The sequence below is a fragment of the Cupressus sempervirens genome, chromosome 2, assembly GCF_028749045.1.
Source record: "Cupressus sempervirens isolate cs-2001-9-10 chromosome 2, ASM2874904v1, whole genome shotgun sequence".
NCBI lineage: Eukaryota > Viridiplantae > Streptophyta > Pinopsida > Cupressales > Cupressaceae > Cupressus > Cupressus sempervirens.
The window spans coordinates 109,328,305-109,342,598 of record NC_143119.1 but is presented as its reverse complement, the minus strand read 5'-3'; the positions used below and the strand labels follow the sequence as shown (position 1 = coordinate 109,342,598).

General features: G+C 35.9%; 1 pseudogene; it reads right to left on the bottom strand.

Annotated features, from left to right (window-relative positions):
• Window positions 1-14,156: 14,156 nt before the first annotated feature.
• The window catches only part of LOC149571267 (cullin-1-like), a 152,817-nt pseudogene continuing 152,679 nt past the window's right edge, over window positions 14,157-14,294 (bottom strand).

Below are 14,294 nucleotides of genomic sequence, written 5' to 3'. Positions count from 1 at the left end.
CTTTCATCATATGTGCCATATCTATACTCTACTTTATCTCTACTTGAATTCAACAACAAATCAATATAACCAACTGTAACATCATCATTCAATTCATAGCTCAAGGATCAAGAAATTTCTCCCAAGGTTCCACTACTTGAATATATGTATGATCTATATCAACTAATATACAAATTGTGTTCCTTGAATCTATCCATAATTACATGTGCAATTCTAAATCTCTATTTCATTTCATTCTAAAATGTCCTCATTATTAGATTGCCACTAACTAATATCTTGTCTGTGGGGTGCCTTTTGCATACCTTTGTAATCTTCTCCATTGTGCATCTATCACTACTCATTATGTCTATGACTGATAAGTAGGGAAATCTCTTAAGTACATGAAAGAATTTGTGATTGATCAATGATTGGAATCTAAACACACAATTCTTGGTTCTCTTAATCTTTTCAAAATTTTCTAGGAGTTGCATTCTCAAAATTTCACTTAGATTTGCTTGCTATTTCTCTACACAGATCTTATATGCCACATATATGAATCTTGTTGAAAGTTCATCAATCTTAGAACTTGCACAAATAGGTTAAGCAATAATTCTTCTAAGAAATCTCAAATCATCTTTCTTAATGGCACTAATCACCATAACCTTTCCATTGTATACTACTTTAGTATAGCTTTCAACTTTCTTCTTGACCATCTTCTCATCTATAGGTACACTTCCTTATTTACTAAGACCAGTTACCTGATGAATAAGGTCAGAAAAAATGTCAATTACATTATCTTGCATCCATAATTTACGATCATGTATCCTACTCAGTATAATCTGTTTCCATTCATCTGTGTCTAACTCATGGTAGAAGTGATACTTAAACACGTCTAAATCCCTTACATGTTCAAATCTAGGCTTTACTATCATGTCGTGGTTGAAAACCAATTCCTTGTCTTTGTTCATGAATTCTCTACCAATTAATTCAAACTTACTATTCAAATAACTTCCTACATCTTCAAGATAAACTACGTTGTTTAGAGTGATAGACAATGCTAAGTTAGGGTTTCCATTAGTAGGTTTTACAAAAACCATCTTTAACTTAGGTCTATCTTCATACTCAACACTGTGTACTATTGACATATCCATGATTCTTATCAAGAAATATCTTTTACCAAACAAATTTGTGCAAAAAATGATAATGTACCTCTTTCTAAAAATAGGGTTTGCTTCAAAATTGCTCAAATAAGTCACTTCAGAATGCTCTTCACTTTGAATGTGTTCATAATGAAGTGAAAATTAATTTTGAACTTCATTTATCCCTTCAACTTGAAATTGCATTAATTGCATACTTTGTAAATATGAATAAGTTGTTACTTGCATTCTGTAATCAATTAACTATGCAAGATCATCTATCCAATATTCAAATGTCACCCAAGGCTTATTATAGCCTCCTTCTATCATGGCAAACATCCTCAAGACTTTGCATCATGAGATCCTCTACAAAAACATACTTTTCATATTCTACTATAGAATCAACCTTTACTACAATACTAGTAACTTTGAGTTCCATCATAATTTTTTTACATGAACTCCAAATTATAAGCGAGCTTAAATACTAGCTAAACATAACTGGATACACCTTTTTACAACTTCACTACCTCTAATTTAGTTTTCAAATGAAGTTCTCAAATTCTGATGCTGTGAACAAGCTTAATTCAACTTAATTGAATCAAACTCAATAACTACCTTCGATCTTCCTATCTCGTCATCATCTAACTTTTCTTTTGGGATATCTATTCCTTTTTAAAATTCTTCATTAAGTTCTTCTCAAAGTACACTCACAACATTTTTGGGTTTCTCATTGTCTTTGTTAGTTTTGAAGTTCCTTTCATAGTTCCTTTTGTCATTTCTGACATTCCTTCCATCATTCCTTCTATTCCCAAATTTCCTTCCATTGTTTCTTCTATCTTCAAAGTTTCTATCCATTCTATAGTACTTTTCTATGTGTCCAAAGTTGTTGCATAACTAACATACAAGTGCTCTACTTCTAGGATTCTACTGATCATTAGGTGCATGACAATTTTGAGCAATGTTTCCTAAGTTGTTACACTTAATAACACACAATCTATCTTTTGTCTTCATAAGATCTTCCTTCTCTTGATGTCCTTTTGTTAGATCTTCTTCTATCTATAAGGTTAGTATTTCTAGACATTCTAAGTTATTTATTCTATCATTATTATACTTAGGTTTTCTACAATCAATTGCATTATGACCCATACCATGACAATTATGACAATAAAAGTGCTTAACATGATTAAATGACTTATTTGTACAATCTCTTTTCATATGACCTATTTCATTACATAAGAAGCACTTACCTCTAAATTCATACCTAGTTGCCCTTAAGAGTTTCCACTCTCCTTGGTTCATCCAAGATTTCAACTTTCTTGTTTTACTCAACTTCTTTAGGTTTCTCAGAAGATTGGTTGGATTCAACCTTATCATCAAATTTGTCTTTTTCTTTCGGATCTCATCTAATCTTAGGTTTCTTTGTAGACATGTTAATTAGGTAACCAAGACCAATCTTATCATAAGTTGGTCTCTGTATTGACATTGAATCATCAAGATTTTCTCTACTAGAATAAAGATTCTCAAGCTATTGTTTGCATTGTGTCAATTCACCTTTCATAATAGTATTGTACTTATGGAGTTCTTCATGATCTTCTTTCAATGTTTCAAACTCAGATGTTTTGATTGCTAGACTTTCTATTAGATTTTCATTTTCAGTTTTCAAATTAGATTCAACTCTGCTAGGATCATTTCTCCAATTTAACCTCATATTTGTAATTTTCAACTCATGCTTCAAGATCTTGTACTCTGTATTCAACTTTGAATAATAATCATTACTTGTTCAAGATTTAGTAGATTTAGGCTTTGATTTGAGATGTTCAATCTTTTCCTTCAATTGACCAATGAATACTTTGGAGTCTTCATATTTTTCCGCCAACTTATCTCTTTCTTTAGTAAGGAGATCAATTTGTTCAAGAGCTTCTTCAAGGTTCTTCATCAACTATTCCATATCCATAAGGATCTTACTTAAGTTGTTAAACCTCTTCAAAGTAACTATGCTTTGATACCAATTGTTATAAATAAGGATTACTTGGGTGGGGGGTGAGGGGCTGGGGGGGGGGGGAGTGGTAAATCAATAATCCACAAACTTTGGTCACCAACTAGATATTATTACTTACTTTAAACCATGCATAAGAAAACAAAAAATTAATGTTGAATAGTAATAGTAAAAATATACAAAGATACCTCATAACAACATATTTTATTAACTAGGGAAACCCTCGCCAAGGGAAAACCCTATTGGGGATGATAACCATTAGATAATATATTGATATATAAGTTCCTTGTTAGTGGATGGACCCTATTAGAAGTCAATGAGAAAATTTAGTATAAGTAGTCCTTGTTAGGAGACTTTGAATCCCTATTAGGAGATTCTAACCCTATTAGGAGTTATACCAACCCTGTTAGGAGTTTTGTTATAATGTATGCAAGAAGAACTCACTACCCAAACATGCAATTTCAATTACAAGAAGAACTCACTACTAAAACAAGTAATTTACTATTATCTTTCTTCCTTAACTAATCTTTGATCTTCAACTCAATCTCGGATCACTAGATAGGTCATATAAAACTTTGCATATATTGCTTTCACAATTACACAATCTTACAAAATAACACACTTCTTATTGCAAGAATTCCTTTGCATAAATACCATGCCTTTACAAAAATTACTGCTTGGTCAGATAAGACTAGAATTCACTTTTCCAAGTTAGAGTAAACATCTAGGATGTTGACCCTAATTGGACAAGTAATTGTTTTGTGAAAAAAAAAAATTCTTTCCTTCAATTTTACTATCCTGCTTCATCAAAACACAAATATCTCTATTTTTTACAGTCTGTACAAAGTTTCAAGGTTATACATGTCATTACCAAAATGTATACTATCTCTATGTAAATTTTCTAGTCATAATATGATGTCAAAAACAAGTTATAAACAAAACAATACATTGCTGTAAACGAAATTCTATACTTAGACAATTTTTTGATTACCAAACAATAAGTATCTTTATTTCACTAGTACATTTGGGCTCATTTTTTGACCTTTATTGGTCAAAATTTTGACCCAATTTTTGACCAAACTTTGACCAAATTCAACCAACACATTGGTCAAAAATTTTCTAGTTGAAAATTCAACCAACCTATTGGTTGGTCAAAATTTTGACCAATACGTTGGTCGAAAATTGTTGAAATCACAAACACATTTCTGCCATTCATTGGTTGAACTTTTGACCAATGCTTGGTATAAAATTGCAGGGCATTGGTTGAAATTTTGACCAATTCTTGGAAGGAAACTATAGGGCATTGGTCAATATTTTGACCAATGCTTGGTAGAAAATTGTAGGCAATTGGTCAAAATTTTGACCAATGCTTGGTAGAAAACTATAGGGCATTGGTCAAAATTTCAACCAATGCTTGGTAGAAAACTACTGGGCATTGGTCAAAATCTTGACCAATGCTTGGTAGAAAACTATTAGGCATTGGTCGAAATTTTGACCAATGCTTGGTCAAATTTTTTTTGTGGCTCATAGTTATTGAGGTCCACTTCAACAATGGCCCTTCCTATGAAATTGCCATCTAAAACCTTTCTAATGAGATAATGTGTTATGAGCTCTTCATTATTGGGTTGGAACGTGAATCCAGGAGGTAGCTCTGCATCACCCATATCATAAGGGTTCAATTCCCTCCTTTATTATTCATTATGAATATAATCCCATACACCCATTTGATCTCAAATGATGATATGTACTCAATGTTGAGTGTCTATGCTGAGTGCTCCAAAACCATCCATTTCATGCCTTCATCTGTACACAATGTCTTTCTAGTTTCTTTCTACTTGCACACCCATTTCATTTCATATGATCATCTAAAACTTGTGTCACTCTAAGCTCTCAACTATTTCCTTTTGATTGATTGGACTCGTTAAGTATGCCAACCAAGTTGACTCTTTGAGTTCGGTCATCAAGTCACCCCACTAAAGTGCCTAATCAAGGTCAATCTTTAGGTTTTCTCATCGAGCTTGTTCACCAAGTTAGCTCACCATGTCGCGTCTCTAAGTGGCCTTGCTAAGTCAGCTCGCCAACTTGCCCCACCAAGTTGCCACTTTAAGCCCACTCACCATGTTAGATCATCAGGCTAGCTCCCCAAGTCAGCTCACCAAGCTGACAATTGAATTACACTCACCAAGTCAACTCTTTAAGTTTGCTCAACAAGTCTGCCCCCTAATCCAACTCTGTAGGTCAACTCACCAAGTCACCCCCACTTGCCCCACCAACTCGCCACTTTAAGTCAACTCACCATGTCAGCTCACCAAGTTGACTCCCCTAGTCAACTCACCAAGCCAACAATTCAAGTACACTCACCAACTCAACTCTTTATGTTCGCTCACCAAGTTTTCCCCCTAAGTCAGCTCACCAAGTCACCCCCACCCAGTCACCTCAATGAATCGACTCTTTAAGTCAGCTCACCAAGTCGTCTCACCTAGTGGTTTTACCACCTTGCCTCAGCAAGTTGGCTTGTTATGTGTGCTTGCCAAGTTGCCCCACTGAGTTACTTCTCTAAGCCCACCCACCAGGCCAGCCCACTTGTTTGGCTCACCTAGTCAACTGTTCAAGTATGCTCACCAGGTGGGCTCACCAAGTCACCCCACTAAGTCATGTCAACAAGTCGATTGTTCAAGTATACGCTCGCCAAGTTGACTCTAAGTTTTCTCATCAAGTCACCTCGCTAAGTCACCTCAACAAGTTGACTCCTTAAGTTTGCTCACCAAGTTAGCTCTCCAAGTTGTCTCACCAAGTCAACTCACCATCTCATCTCACCAAGTGGGGCTATCTATGTGGGCTTGCCAATCTACCCCACCAAGTAGCCTCTTTAAGGTTGCTGACAATGTCAGCTTGCTAGGTCTATTCCCAAAGTTGACTCACCAAGTCAACTATTCAAGTATGCTCACCAAGTCACCTCACCAAGTTGACTCTTTAAGTTTTCTCACCAAGTCTTCTCGCCATGTTAGCTCATTGAGTCAGCTCACCAAGTCACCCCTCCAAGTCGCTTGAAGCAAAGAAAAATTTGGTGTCATTCAAACTTACCATATCTAAAGGGATATAGTGGTTGAAAGTGCATATTAGATTCATGGCACTGAATAAGATGGCTGGAAATTGCATATCAAACCTGTGTAGGATAATATCAGTCTTTTTGTTGCAGATCATACTTCATATCATACCTTAAAGTAGTCATTTACTAGTCCTAAAGTGGTCTACAGAAGCCTACAATAGCTAGCTAACATATGGATGTGATACATGTTGATTATATGGCATTAAAACCTATGGATTGAATTGTTATAGTTTGATTTGTGACTGATAATAGGTCTGTAATCTCTCTTTTTAGTTTTAGCAGTAAACAATAAACTTATATTTTGCAATATCATTTAGCTGTACATGTTTTGATTCATTACATAGTCATTTCCTTTAATCATTTGTAATGTGTTATCATAAACAAGCATCAAAGTGAGCTCATTCTCATGAAGAGGGAACATGAATACCAAAAATATCATTAGAACCATTTTCATTGGAGCTAATAAAACAAGCACATCAAGCTCTAAACCCTGTTTGTTTTCCTCAAGTTAAATGCTTGCAAAGCCAACCTTCAATAACACCATTTTTAGGCTGCATATAAATGTCCATGGCACTGTCCTCACTGTCCTTACCAGCATAATCATTTTTCAAGGGTGGAACTTACTTTTCATTTCATCCTCATGTGCACCTACTTGCAACAGGGTGAACAATGACACAACATTCCTCAAGAGAATAAAAGCCTTGGATTACACATCTAGTAGATGCTAAGTTTTTACTTTTTATTCTTTGATTGAAATTTTGCTTCAGTACCATTGTGACCTTTTCACACCTTCATAACCATTGTTGCTTCATGGAACTGTCCTCACTGTCCTTACCAACATAATCATTTTTCATGGGTGGAACTTTTCATTTCATCCTCGTGTGCACCTACCTGCAATAGGGTGAATAGTGACACAACATTCCTAAATAGAATAAAAGCCTTTGAGTACACATCTAATAGATACTAAGTTTTTACTTTTTATTCTTTGATTGAAATTTTTCTTCAGTACCATTGTGACCTTTTCACACCTTCATCCCAATGCAAATGAAGACCCTCTCTTTTGGCTTTCACAGTGTGTACTCTGTTAGTTTTAGTTGTAGCTTGGCAATATTTTGAAGTCTTAGGGGCTGTTAGATGGAAATCTTGAGCAATTCATCACCCTAATGGTAGGTATTTAGTTGAGATCAATTAGTTCAAATTTGATCTCATGTCATGTCCCCTTTTCAAAATAATTAAAAATAAATTAACTTTGCTAAGGCAGGCATGCTCCAAAAAGGTGAAGTTTCGGCAAAAGGGGCTAATCTTTGGAAACCAATGGACTAATAAATAAAAATTATTATTATATTATATTTTATTAACCCCTCTTGGACATGAGTTAGGGTTATGCCCTCTTTTAAGGGGTTTGGAGGCATTTTGGGCTCATTTCAGAACTTAATTTTTGCTCATTTCTTTGTTGTTCTTCAGAGGCTGCCAAACCTGTGGAGAAGGAGACCCAAGAATGGGAGTTTGCAGGTTTCCAGGAAAGCTAAGGATGGGATTTTGAAGCCATTCCATGTGCATGCTCATACAGAGTTTGCCTTTGTGCTGAATAGTGCAGATTTGTGGGTTTCGGGGTTGTTTTTTGAAAAGGGACATTTTAGTGGTATTAGAGCCATGATCTTGCCAGCCTGAGGGTTTGTAGAAGCTTGCATGTCAGTTTTGACAACTACCCAGATCTTGCATGTCAGTTTTGACAACTACCCAAATCTTGCATGTCATAATTTATGGTTGCATGTTGCTTCTAATTAGTTGCATGTCAAAATTTATGGTCGCATGCAACTAAGTGAAAGAGAAAAAAGATATTTGCAGCGAGAAAAGAATAAAGAAATTTTGATCAAACCTCTAGTTGAAAGTAAAAGCACAAAATCCAAGGAAGGGAAAAGTATGGCTGATCCAGATGAGATGGAAAAGAAATTCTTCCAAGACATCCAAAATACTCAGAAGCAAACAGTGGATAGTTTGGCAAAAACTAGAGAGGCTTTGCGAATATTGACAGAAAAACTTCAAGGAGTTGCATCTATTAATGAGAAAGGGAGCACTTCAGAGGAGCCAAGAAATCTGAGATCCACACCATCTAAATCAACCAAAACTATTTTCTTGCCTGCAAATGAGCCACCAGTAACAAATCAATCCATTAATCCTGTGGAAGAGGTTACAAGTAACTTGATTACATTAAGAGCTACTTACAATGGCTTAGATGATGACTTTCATAGTTCGGTTTCTTTTAGAGAATATGTGGATATGATGAACACTTTGATGCCCAAGAAAGAGAATAGGAGGGAGCATGACATAAGTGGAAGAGAGCTCAAAAATAAAATAAGCAAGTTTACAACACCTACTTTTGATGGAACAAATAAAATTTCAGCTAGAGCATGGCTACAAAAATTACAAACTTTCTTCACACTTAACCCCATGAAGGAGAGTGATGCTTTTCAATTTGCAAGTCTACACTTGGAAGATGCAGCCTATGATTGGTGGTATCATGGAATGACTACTCAAGGTCATGATCAGGTAACTACATTTGATGATTTCAGCCAAAGAGTGATAAATAGGTTTGACCTCAAGGATGATGAAGAGTACTTTAAAGAATTGTCAAAGTTGAAGCAAACCAAATCAGTTAATGAGTATATAGAAGAATTTCAAAAAGCAGTTGTTATGGTACTTGATATGAGTGAAAAGAGGATTGTTTATCTTTTTCTTGATGGTTTAGAAGATTCTGTTAAGGGTTTGGTTAAGGCTTTCTCACCCTCAACCTTACAGGAAGCTATCAAAAGAAGCTTGCAACTTGAAACTTGCGTGCCTATAAAATCAGTCACTAATCAAAAACCCCCAAATCTTTGGCAACATAAGGGAAATTTTCAAAAAAAGAATTTCCCAACACTACCACCAAAAGATGTAATAAAGGTGGCAAAAAAGAAGGTAGATGAAGAGACTAGGAGTGAATTACGAAAGAAAAAGCTTTGTTTTACTTGTAGAGAACCATGGGTTCTAGGACACAGATGTTTGGGGAAAGGTCAAGTGCACTATATTGAAGTTGCTTTAGAATCTGATTTAGATGAGCATGAGGAATTTAATGATACTAAGGAGGAGGTAGAAGAAGAGAAAGAAAAATAAATCAGCAAGGATGGCACCTTAGCAGCATTATCAGGAGTCCCAAGATACCATCCCTTCTGAATTCGAGGGGTACTAGTAGGGCAAAGGTTGACAGTTCTTCTTGATAGTGGGGCTACTCACAATTTTATTGATGAGGGATTTGTCATGAAAAGAGGGCTTAAAGAAGAAGATTTTGAGGGATTCAATGTTACTATAGCTAATGGATTCACTATGCCTTGCACACGGGTGGTGAAACAACTCAAGATGACCTTAGGAGATTATGAGTTATGTGATGACTTCTATGTGGTTGGTATTGGGGAGACAGATCTTGTATTGGGTGTTCAATCGTTGCACTCTATTGGAGGCTATTACATGAACCATCAAACTATGGAGTTTAAATTTCATTCCAATGGAAAAGAAGTCATATTGAGAGGTTTATCGAATGGAGCACCTAAGGCGATCTCTGCAAAGAGGTTGGAGAGGACTTTTTGAAGAGAACAAGTAGCATGGGCAGTAGGAGCCATAATCCATCCAACAAGCTCTCCAAAGAATCAAGGTAATTTCCATTTTGAAATTCAAAATATTCTTGATAAGCATAGTATAGTTTTCAATGACTTGCCTCTAGGATTACCACCAAATAGAGGTTTTGAGCATGTTATAGAGTTAGAATAGGGTGCCAAACCAGTTATAACAATGCCATATCGCCATCCAAGAAACTATTCAAGAACTCCTAGACATGGGATTCATAAGGCCTAGCTCCAGTCCATTTGCATCATCTGTGGTACTTGTCAAGAAAAAGGATGGTACAATGAGAATGTGTATAGACTACAGAGCTCTAAACAAGAAGACCATAAAAAATAGGCATCCCATAACACACATAGATGAACTCATTGATGAGTTAAATGGTGTTGTATACTTCTCAAAAATTGACTTAAGATCAGGGTACCATCAAATCCGAATGAGGAGTGAAGATGTGGAAAAGACTGCTTTTAGATGTCACTTTGGGCACTTTGAATTTCTTGTTATGCCATTTGGCCTCACTAATGCACTTGCAACATTCCAATCTTGTATGAATAAGGTATTCAGCCATCATCTTTGAAAATTTGTTTTGGTATTTTTTGATGATATCTTGATTTACAGTAAAACATGGGAAGAGCATCTAAAGCACATAGACACTATTTTGGGAATATGGAGCAGCAATCCTTCTATGCTAAGCTATCTAAATGTGAGTTTGGTTTGATAGAGATCCTATATTTAGGACATATTATAAGTTCTAAAGGAGTACAGGTTGATCAACAAAAAATCCAGGCAATTTTGGATTGGCCTCCACCCACTAATCTTACACAGTTGAGAGGTTTCTTCGGGTTGTGTAGCTACTATAGGAGATTTTCCAAGGGATTTTCTCAGCTTGCTGCCCCCTTGACTGATTTGACAAAGAAAGGAGCTTTTTTTTGGATAGAAGAGGCACAAAAAATATTTGATAAGCTTAAGGAGGTAATGAGTTCATGCCCTGTGCTTGCAATTCAAAATTTCTCTTTACCTTTTGTTGTTGAATGTGATGCTTCTAGAGAAGGTATAGGGGCTGTCTTAACTCAAAGGGGACATCCAGTAGCATTTGAGAGTAGAAAATTAAATCAATTAGAGAAAGGTTACTCCATCTATGATAAGGAAATGTTGGCAATCATGCATACACTTCATAAGTTTAGACAATATTTGGTATGTGGGAGATTCATTGTAAAGACAGACCATAATAGCCTCAGGTTCTTCTTGAACCAAAGGGATTTGAATGATCATCAACAAAAATGGGTAAGAAAATTGCAAGAATATGATTTTGATATTGAATACATGAAAGGAAAGAATAATGTGGTTGCTGATGCTCTCTCAAGAAAGCCCACTTTGTGTTCCTTATCATCTATCTCTGCTGATTGGAAAGTCTCCATAATTTTAGAGTATGCTAAAGATTCCTTTGCCACCAAGATTTTGGATAAGTTAGTTGATGATAATAGGTACAAGGTTTTTGATGAATTGATTTATTACAAGAACAGGATCTTCTTAGTGCCAGGATCAAAAACTAAGGAGAAGATATTGAGGGCCTTTCATGACACACCTTTGGCTGGTCATCAAGGATACTTCAAGACATACAAGAAAATTCGAGAGTAGTTTTCATGGAAGGGTATGAAGGAGGATGTCCTTAAACACATTAAAGAATGTATGGTATGCTAACAAAGCAAGAGTGAGCAAATTTTTCCTGCAGGGTTGTTGCAACCACTTCCTATTCCTAAACAAAAATGGGAAAGTATTTCCATGGACTTCATCACTGGGTTGCCCAAGGTTCAAGGTAAGGATTGCATATATGTGGTGGTAGATAGACTAACTAAGTATTCACATTTCTTTCCTATCACATCTAATTTCAAGGCATCACAAGTGGCCGAATTGTTCTTCAAGGAAATTTTTAGATTACATGGCTTGCCTAGAAACATTGTTAGTGACCGGGACAGTAGATTCCTCAACTCTTTTTGGAAGGAGCTCTTTCATTTGGCAAGAACTGAACTCACTCCCAGTACAAGCTATCACCCTCAAACAGATGGACAAACAGAGATAGTTAATAAATGGATAGAGGGATATTTGAGAAACTACGTTTCAAATCAACAACATGCTTGGGTGAAATGGTTACACCTAGGGGAGTATTGTTACAATACATCTCATCACATGTCTATTGGTATGCCTCCTTTTCATGCTCTTTATGGTTATGATGCCCTTTCCTTTGTTGATCTAATACTTTCTGATAGCAGAGTACCTACAGCAAGTGATTTCGTCAAGCATAGCCAAGACATAATAAGGTCCCTCAAGGATAATCTACAACATGCACAAAACCAACAAAATTTCTATGCTAATAGGAAAAGGATTGAAAGATCTTTTGAGGTGGGAGATTTGGTATTTGTTAGGTTGCAGCCATATAAGCAAAGCACCTTGAAGAGGAATGGGGCAGAGAAACTCAAGCCAAGGTTCTATGGGCCTTATAGGATCATCAAGAAGGTAGGAGAGGTAGCTTATGAATTGGAGCTCCCACCAAATAGAAAAATACATAATTTTTTCCATGTATCTTTCCTAAAGAAGGTTCTAGGCTAGAAAACCATGGTATCTACAGAATTACCACCTCTTGATGATGAAGGGAAATTAGTTTTGATACCAGAAGAGATTTTGGATACAAGAGAGAAAAGATTGAGAAACAAGAGCGTCATAGAGTATTTGGTCAAATGGAAAGGATTACCACTAGAGGATGCAACTTGGGAAGGAGCACATATTCTTGAGAATTCCAACCTTCATTGCTTGAGGACAAGCAATATTTGGGAGGAGAGGACTTGTCATGTCCCCTTTTCAAAATAATTAAAAATAAATTAACTTTGCTAAGGCAGGCATGCTCCAAAAAGGTGAAGTTTCGGCAAAAGGGGCTAATCTTTGGAAACCAATAGAATAATAAATAAAAATTATTATTAAATTATATTTTATTAACCCCTCTTGGACGTGAGTTAGGGTTATGCCCTCTTTTAAGGGGTTTGGAGGCATTTTGGGCTCATTCCAGAACTTCATTTTTGCTCATTTCTTTGTTGTTCTTTAGAGGCTACCAAACCTATGGAGAAGGAGACCCAAGAATAGGAGTTTTCAGGTTTCTAGGAAGGCTAAGGATGGGAGTTTGAAGCCATTCCATGTGCATGCTCATACAGAGTTTGCCTTTGTGCTGAATAGTGCAGATTTGTGGGTTTCGGGGTTGTTTTTGAAAAGGAACATTTCATCTCAACTCAAAGGTATTCAGTTGAGAATCAAGATCAATTAGTTTAAACCTGATCTCAACTCAAAGGTAATAGTTAGGGCAAGCCCATGAAGTTGGATGAGTATCGATAAGAGTCGAGTAAAACAAATATCACTTCAGGTCTGAACAAGTTAAGTTTTTTGACACTTAGTCAAGTGTCCACATATGCTATAGATGGAACCAGAGAGGAGCTTGATTAATGCCCTCCTCTTGAGGCTCCAAACCCAAATTCATCACAATTTCCTTAGTCTTGATACAACAACCAGACACTTGCAAATTTTGAACAACATTATGTGTTCGAGCATCGTCATTATTAGTATTCACTTAGCAAAAAATGTCCCTCTATTCAAAAATTCATTTCCTATAAAGAGTGAACAAAGAAAGGAATAGTGGGTGACTGATGAACAAACATAGTGATGCTCTTAAACAATGTTGTATGGTAAATTTCAAAATGATATCCAAGATGTGACCAAGCCTCCTTCATGATGCTCTAGATTTTCCTATTTGAATATTGCCAATTTTTTAAATGCAAGGTAAATACCATTCAATCAAATTTGATTACTATATTATCCATATTAAAAGCTCTGATCATTTGGAGGACAAGAAGCAGAGCTTCAACACCTATTTGTCTGGGATGAAGTACTTTTGTTGCTTCTATCAACAATTTAACACCTTATCAAAAGAACCACAAATGACATAGGCAATACAATATTCCAACTCTCCTCTAAGATCTTCCTGATTTCTTTAACACCAGGTGACTACCATTGGCATTGATCACCTTTTCTTACCATATTATCCACATTAAAACTTTACTACTCTAAAATGATGGCTAATCAATACAAATTTAGAGCCAGTACTTTAAAATGAAGTTAAATTAGTCTCGGAGTAAATGCTAGTACTTTAAAATGAAGTTAAATCAGTCTAGGAGTTAGAGTAGCAACACCCTAGAAAAGGATTAATGAGAAAAAATATTAGCATTGATCTTCAACTAACTCATAATTTATTGATTAGAATTGCATAACGTCTATCTTTGTCCACATCCTCAATCACCTTTTTTTCTCATCCACTAGTGGGAGTGGAATCTGCAATCAGGTAGAAACCAATTCCCATGTGATCTCCACATGCATTAAT